Source organism: Nilaparvata lugens, chromosome 3 (assembly GCF_014356525.2).
Source record: "Nilaparvata lugens isolate BPH chromosome 3, ASM1435652v1, whole genome shotgun sequence".
In the NCBI taxonomy this organism is placed as follows: domain Eukaryota; kingdom Metazoa; phylum Arthropoda; class Insecta; order Hemiptera; family Delphacidae; genus Nilaparvata; species Nilaparvata lugens.
The window spans coordinates 81113714-81122266 of record NC_052506.1 but is presented as its reverse complement, the minus strand read 5'-3'; the positions used below and the strand labels follow the sequence as shown (position 1 = coordinate 81122266).

General features: G+C 33.7%; 1 long non-coding RNA gene across 1 annotated transcript; it reads right to left on the bottom strand.

The window, feature by feature from the left end:
• Positions 1 to 4880: 4880 nt before the first annotated feature.
• LOC120350596 lies at positions 4881 to 7384 on the bottom strand. Its single transcript, XR_005570920.1, has 2 exons — positions 6658 to 7384; positions 4881 to 5236 (listed from the first exon to the last, which is right to left on the bottom strand). It is a non-coding gene; the product is annotated as an uncharacterized LOC120350596 (long non-coding RNA).
• Between the last annotated feature and the right edge of the window lie 1169 nt (positions 7385 to 8553).

The window sequence follows — 8553 nt, the reverse complement described above, 5'->3', positions numbered from 1 at the left end:
ATGGATTAAACTTGTGGACAAGAGTATCAAGTTCAGGTTTTTGGGATTTGTTCGTCATTTTTTTACGATTTACACACTCAGGTCCACAGGTTTATAGTTCAAAAGGCTCAAGTTGTGCTGTAAGGAATATATTTTTCCTACAGTTACCTTGAAAAGTGGCCATTCCTGCACTGATTACAGAACGCAAAGAATCACTTTTCCGCTCTAGTGCGGGAAAAATTTTTCCTGCACTCCACATTTGCAACATGGCAACACAAAATAGTTGGTGGGTTATATGGAGGATTAGTGCACGAAAACAAAAATTATGTTGGTAACAATGACTGTGGTTAGATTTAGATAAGAATCATTTCAATGGCTACCCTACATTTATGATAAGATCCCAATCTAGAAATCCAAAACAAGAGTAATGTTTATCTAAATCATAATTAAATAATAACTTATCATCATTTAATAATAAATAATGCTTATTTTCTATTGACAGTAATAATTATTTCAACTATAAGCAATGAGAAATGTAGCAAACACACATTATGTAATTCGAATTTTCAGGTTAAATAATTACCGTTCGAAATCCATGTCAATAAAATTAATAAAATAACATTAGAATATACTACAATAAAATATTTTCTGTTGTCTATGTTATTTTATAAATATTTTTTAGTTTACTTATATTATTTTTCGGTAATTTAGTAAGTTAACCATGTCTAAATATCTGAATACTGTTTTTAGTTGGATGAAACGAAGTTAGGTACGATTCTTCCCGCTAGGTCGCGCGCTTGACGGTTCAGCCATTCAGCCATGCTGTTGGCGTGTATTTTGAATGCAATTTTTTGTTTTATCTGTATTTTTTCTGATTCTTGAATGAATAAAGATGAGAACTTTGGCTGAGAATTTTCAACTTCAATTGGATTATTAATTTTTAAATGAATTAAGTTTGTTATTAATAACAGCATCACACACACAAACATTTGATGGATTTCAGCCATCATTTTATCCATAATTGCCCACTTTTCATATTCAATGGTAACTGTAGGAAAAATTAAATGTGAAATACGTGCACAAAGTTCCTCTGCTGCACTCAAGAAACCATTCCGCCCTCGCCTACGGCTCGGGCGTAAACGTTTCTTTCGGTGCAGCAAACTGTCACTTTGCGCACTAGTTGCACAAATAACTATTTCCTACAGCTACCTCCGAAAGTTGCTGTTCCTGTACTGATTACAATACCCAAAGATTCACTTTTCCGCTCTAGTGCGGGAAAAATTTTTCTGCACTCCTGATTTGCAACATGGCAACACAAAATAGTTAGTAGGTTATATGGAGCACCAGTGCAGGAAAATGAAAATGAAGTTGGTAAATGTGGTATAGTGTGGTATAGTGTTGTGGTGCACGTTATAATAATATGAAGGCAGTTGACAACAGTGGATGACAGCGACAGCCACCACATGAGTGCCAGCCGCCTTCCTCCATTTACTACTACATTATTCAATTTTAAATAAATTAAGGTTTCTATTAATAATAAAAATAAATAAATAAATTGACCTTTATTCAATTTCACAATAATTACATTACAAAATAAATCAGTTATAACATTTTATCGTAGGCATTTTTTCTCCATGGCAAAGTGCCGTCTGGAGGAGCAGATGGAATTTACATGTTCAGACTCCAAATAAATGTGAAAAAAAATGTGAAAAGTTCAAAGACAACAACTCGAACAAAAACAATCAAAAATTGAACTCCTGGACCAGAAAGAATCTGTACTGCTATGCTATTATTAATATACTACCATCTATTAATAATAAAATTACACAGAAAAACATTTGATGGATTTCATGGAATTTTACTCATAATTACCCACTTTTCATATTCAATGGTAACTGTAGGAAAAATTAAATGTGAAATACGTGCGCAAAGTTCCTCTGCTGCACTCAAGAAACCATTCCGCCCTCGCCTACGGCTCGGGCGTGAACGTTTCTTTCGGTGCAGCAAACTGTCACTTTGCGCACTAGTTGCACAAATAACTATTGTGCATTCAAATGAAATGTAATACTGTATTTTAGAAATCTAGTTTACTACTTACTGTGTTTCATTTTCTAAGACTCAGTAATGTAATTTTGTGTGTAATTTGATGTAAAACTTAATTCTATATTTTGTTGTACTAAATTCAATATTTGACTTTGCCTATTGTTCTAAGAATTTAATTGCAATAATATTATATTTATTTATTTAACATGACATGACATCTTTATGAGTTAGTTATCAATTTAACATCTTTATGCATTCTTATGCACTTTCCATGTTATTTCTCTGTGCAAAGTGTTAATTTTATTTGTTGTATCCTGAAAAAGGACGAAGGAGTGAGTTTAATTCCGTCAAGGAAAAACGTTTCCAATTATAGAAATGAGAAAATAAAGATTGTCATAAAAACTGCGACTTTTTAATTCAAAACTTTTGTGTTCAATTTTCTAGTTTTTCGAAATTTAATTCAAACATGACTATGACAATGACTGCGACTACGCCCCGTTTCGGAAAACCAATTTTCTGAATCCAGCTGTTTAGAACTTAAAGTAAGTCTAGAACTTAGCTAAATCCCGAGCTCGGAAACCGGCCCTATGTGTCCTAAATATTCCTCAACATACCTGCTACCCAATATTTCACAGTATCAACTTAATTATGCATCTCATACCTCATATACCAACCTCACGTTTCTCTGTATCAATTATCCACTAACCAACTTACATGCCAATAATTTGAAAGTAGTTTCCAGCATGATCGATCATGTTGGTACAGCATGAGCTCAAAATAATGAATAACATGAACCATAAATATGCTGCTTCTTCCTCAATTATATATTGGCTGGCACATAAAGCTACCTCCTAATTCAAATGCAGCTAACGGAGTTACTGTCTAATTTATTGAGCCAAAGATGGACTTTCAATAGAGTGATGTGGGTGAGCTATAGATAGTCCAGGCTACAGTCCATCCATCGAGACAATATATCTATGGTGTGGTCCTCGTAATAATGGCAGTATTTTGATCAACATTCCAGTTGCTATCCTTGTCTATCATTCGACACAACAGTTCGCGCTATCTTTTTTCTGCTCCACACCGTTGCCAGATCGGATTTAACAATGTAGAAATATCATTATTCAAAGAAGATATCCCATGTTATTGATGGGTTATGTTCCAAATTTTAAGTCGATTTTTGTTACCTCAAGCCAACTACTGTCCATTATTACTGTTTTGTTGGGGTGAGAGTGTAAGAACGGCACAGTATGAGAGACTACCAGCGTCACATAGCTTCACAAAAATAACTACTAAGGCTATCGGCTGTGCAAAGGCTAAAAATAAACTTTCTACTGGTGATATTTTTCAAAGTTTTTCGATTCGTATATCATCAAGCTATCAAAATGAAAACGTTTTCTCAGGTAAACATTTTTTTCCGATCATTACTTTTTGAGATATCAGCACCTAAAGTTAAAATTTTTGGGACAGAACATTTCAAATTCGGTAAGAGGTGAATCTATAAGATTTAGAGGATGAATTCTTCATGGTATTGTTCATCTAGTTGAATAGCAATTTTCTAAAAATATTGATTTTTGGGGAAGGTTATTTAATTCAACTAAAAGATATTTTTGGTCATCTTTAGTAAATTGAATAACTTTCTCAGAGATTAATATTTTCAATTTTTTTCGTTTTACTGGATCAACAATATCATTATCAATTTATCCTCTAAATCTCACGGATTTACCTCTTACCGAATTAGAAATGTTCTGTCCCAAAAATTTTAACTTTAGGTGCTGATATCTCAAAAAGTAATGATCGGAAAAAAAATGTTTTCCTGAGAAAACTTTTTCATTTTGGTAGAGCTAGATGATACACAAATCGAAAAACTTTAAATATATCACCAGTAGAAATTTTATGTTTAGCCTTTGCACAGCCTTAACAGTGAAATTCGGAACATAAACGCAGTATACCATGGGATATCTTCTTATGCTATCTTTTCTCTGTGCAGAAGAGAATAGCGTTATCTGCTTTGTCGAATGATAGACAAGGATAGCAACACCATTGTTAATCAAATACAGCCATTATAACGTGGACCTCAATACAAGCATAATTTACTGTATTTGGCTTTGAAAACATGGAGTAGGTGTACAGAAACAATCAATAGCGACAGTTGAATTGTGATATGAACTAGAAATGATACGAGAAATCAACAGGAGGTCCACCCCATACTTGAGAAATTTACTTTGTAATCTCCTTCTCGTGCGTGAGGTAGGTAGGTAGATCAGTTTATTCAAAAGAACACATGTCGATATTTTATTTGTAGAACAGCTGTTTTGACAAATTTAAAAAAATCCTCAAATTTCATAATTAAACAAAGGAAAATGTACTCTGAACACAATAACAATAGTATAATCGTAGTTTTAATTATTTAGCCGCCAGTCGGCATATTGTTATTCCCCTAAATTATCCTCGTTAATGAGGCTTATAGATCAATGAGCAAGGAGAGTTGTGTGAGTGTACCACACCAGATTTTTTATTTTGGGTTTTTTGAAATAGTTTGTCGATTAGGCTGTGTTGGTATCCATTTTGTTGAGCTAGATATTTCATGGTAGGTACTGAGTTCTGCTTCGTAGTGTTCAGGTAAGAGGGGGGTGGTTTGTAGTCTGTGTAGCATAGATAAGAAAGCTGAGTGTTTATGTTGAACAGGATTATTTGAGGAGTTGTGAATAAGGGTGTCTGTCATGGTTGCATTCCTGAATAGGTTGTAGGAGTGTTGTTGGTTGTGTTTTGAGATACTTAAATCTAGGAAACATGAAAACAATTTGGAAAATGAGGAACTATTTGTAGAAATAAGGGTTAATAGATCAGAAACTTCAATTCCTCAAGTAGCAAATGCTTTTATTGCATTGTTTCAATTAAACACACACACACACACAGAAAAAATTATTGAAAATTTGAAACAACTTGGAAATGAAGAATCATTTGTAGTACAGTAATATGGTTTAATCGATCAAAAACTTCAATTCCTCAAGAAGCAATTGCTTTTATTACATTGTTTCATTTAAAAACCAACACACAAAAAATAATTTTAAAAAATTGAAACAATTTGAAAAATGAGGAATCATTTGCGACCGGGTGGCAGATGGCCTCCCCTGGGGCGGGGATCGGCAAGGACTGGAGTCATAAGACTCATCACCACCAACGCTGATGCTACGAGAACCACGTGGAACAACTGTGAAAAAAGCCAACATACAATCATTTTCAATACAATGATAAAAATAGAAGAAAAAAATGTAATCTATATATATATATAAAAGCGAAATGGCTCACTCACTCACTCACTCGCAGAACTAAAAATCTACCGGACCAAAAACGTTCAAATTTGGTAGGTATGTTCAGTTGGCCCTTTAGAGGCGCACTGAGAACGGATTTGAAAAAAATTCTAAATATACACCCGAAATCTGCGTTTTCTAGCGTTTTCTCAGCTTAATCGAGAACAAATGAACAGAAAATGGTCAAATTTAGTACAGAAGCTCAGCTAGGTGTTGTGTTAGAAGGAATTTGCAATAACGTCTAAGATACGCCCAAAATTAGCGTTTTTCCAGCGTTATTTCGCTTTTTCTCAGATTTATCGAGAACAAATAAACAGAAATTGTTTAAATTCAGTACAGAAGCTGAACTAGGGTGTAATAATGTTGTGTTAGAAGGAATTTGAAATAACGACAAAGATACACCCAAAATTAGCGTTTTTTTTGCATTTCATCAAGTGATAGACAGAAAATTTTCAAATTTGGTACAGAGGTTTAGCTAGGGTCTGAAAATTTTGTGATAAGGTGACTTTTATATTTCATCATACGCCCAAAATAAGCGTTTTTCCAACGTTTTTCTCAGCTTTTCTGAGTTTCCTCAGCACTCTGACTTTCTGATGGAATGAAGCATGCCCAAATGAAAAATGCAGGCTAGCGAAGCGAGCCCGCTGATCTCATTTTTGGACGATCCAGTCGGGGGTCCAGGGCAGAGCCCCCTGGCTGGACGGATACGGCGAGCGAAGCGAGCCTGACAGCTAGTATAATATAAGTTTTACATAGAAAGTCTACAAAATATTTTTGATAAACACACAATTTCGATAAAGTTCAAAAAATTCAAATTCAGTTCGTTCCTCCATAAAATATGACATATTTACAAAATAGAGAAGTGTTATGAATAAATTACAAGTACATTTTTCCTGCATGGATGATTTGTCCGTGTGCAGGGAGGAGTGGCAAATTATCAGACTGAAAGCTAAACACTAGACAAAATAAAAGCAATCACAAACTATGAATAATAATGAAATTTGAAATAATAATAACAACGTTTATTATTATGATAAATATTGAAACTAAAGATAGAAAAAACAAAGTTTCAGCTCGAGTTTGAAGGGCTGAGTTAGAAGTAATAGCATTATTAGCGTGGTATTGTGTGAAAATATAATGAGTTATAATATAACGATATTTGGAACATTAACGTTCCATACCATGGGTTATCTTCTTATGCTATATTTTTCTATGAAAATACCAATCACAATCACAATCTATTCTAAGACAATCAATCATTCTTGTTATCTATGCTAAGAAAAGCCCAAAACCGAGTGTTCTTAAAGCATTTAGTACATACCTTCATTTTGCGAAGATTGTGATGGAGATTAGATCTGCAAAATCGTGTATGGCAGCACTATTTTCCCTGATGTTTCTGATTTTCTGAGCGTTAAGGAAGCTGTATTTATATCAAAATATAAGTACAGGATTATCGGAAAAGCTGTGGATAATCAATTGTATTGAACAGTTGATTAAATTTGTATTGAATGTTGCGTAAGCCAGAGCTCATGATTAATGTAAATACTGTTGATTGAATCCTTCACTCTATTGTCAGAGAGGCGTGAGATAATCAATAGTTCTATTGAAACCCTATTGACTGTTGATTGAATTCCTATTTAATGTTTTGCCAGCCGGAGCTCTTGATTAATGTCAATACGGTGAATAAATACCTCTATTGAATTATCAGGGAGGCTTGAAATGATCTCTAGTTCTATTGATCAGTTGATTAAAATCCTATTGATTGTTGATTGAATTTCTATTGAATGTTTTGCCAGCCGGAGCTGTTGATTAATGTCAATACTGTGAATAAATTCTTCTATTGAATTTTCATGGAGGCTCAGAATAATCTCTAGCTCTACTGATCAGTTGATTAATCCTATTGATTGTTGATTGAATTCCTATTGAATGTTTTGCCAGCCGGAGCTCTTGATTAATGTCAATACTGTGAATAAATTATTCTATTGAATTTTCATGGAGGCTCAAAATAATATCTAGTTCTATTGATCAGTTGATTAAAATCCTATTGACTGTTGATTGAATTCCTATTGGAAGTTTCGCCAGCCGGAGCTGTTGATTACTGTCAATACTGTGAATAAATTCTTCTATTGAATTATCAGGAGGCTTGAAATGATCTCTAGTTCTATTGATCAGTTGATTAAAATCCTATTGACTGTTGATTGAATTCCTATTGAATGTTTTGCCAGCCGGAGCTCTTGATTAATGTCAATACTGTGAATAAATTCTTCTATTGAATTATCAGGGAGGCTTGAAATAATCTCTAGCTCTATTGATCAGTTGATTAAAATCCTATTGACTGTTGATTGAATTCCTATTGAATGTTTTGCCAGCCGGAGCTCTTGATTAATGTCAATACTGTGAATAAATTCTTCTATTGAATTATCAAGGAGGCTTGAATGATCTCTAGTTCTATTGATCAGTTGATTAATCCTATTGACTGTTGATTGAATTCTTATTGAATGTTTTGCCAGCCGGAGCTCTTGATTAATGTCAATACTGTGAATAAATTATTCTATTGAATTCTCATGGAGGCTCAAAATAATCTCTTGTTCTATTGATCACTTGATTAATCCTATTGACTGTTGATTAAATTCCTATTGAATGTTTTGCCAGCCGGAGCTCTTGATTAATGTCAATACTGTGAATAAATTCTTCTATTGAATTTTCATGGAGGCTTGAAATGATCTCTAGTTCTATTTGTCAGTTGATTAATCCTATTGACTGTTGATTGAATTCCTATTGAATGTTTTGACAGCCGGAGCTCTTGATTACTGTCAATACTGTGAATAAATTCTCTATTGAATTATCAGGGAGGCTTGAAATGATCTCTAGTTCTATTGATCAGTTGATAATCCTATTGACTGTTGATTGAATTCCTATTTAATGTTTTGCCAGCCGGAGCTCTTGATTAATGTCAATACTGTGAATAAATTCTTCTATTAAATTATCAGGGAGGCTTGAAATGATCTCTAGTTCTATTGATCAGTTGATTAATCCTATTGACTGTTGATTTAATTCCTATTGAATGTTTTGCCATCCGGAGTTGTTGAATTATGTCAATACTGTGGATAAATTCTTCTATTGAATTATCAAGGAGGCTTGAAATGATCTCCAGTTGTATTGATCAGTTGATTAATCCTATTGACTGTTGATTGAATTCCTATTGAATGTTTTGACA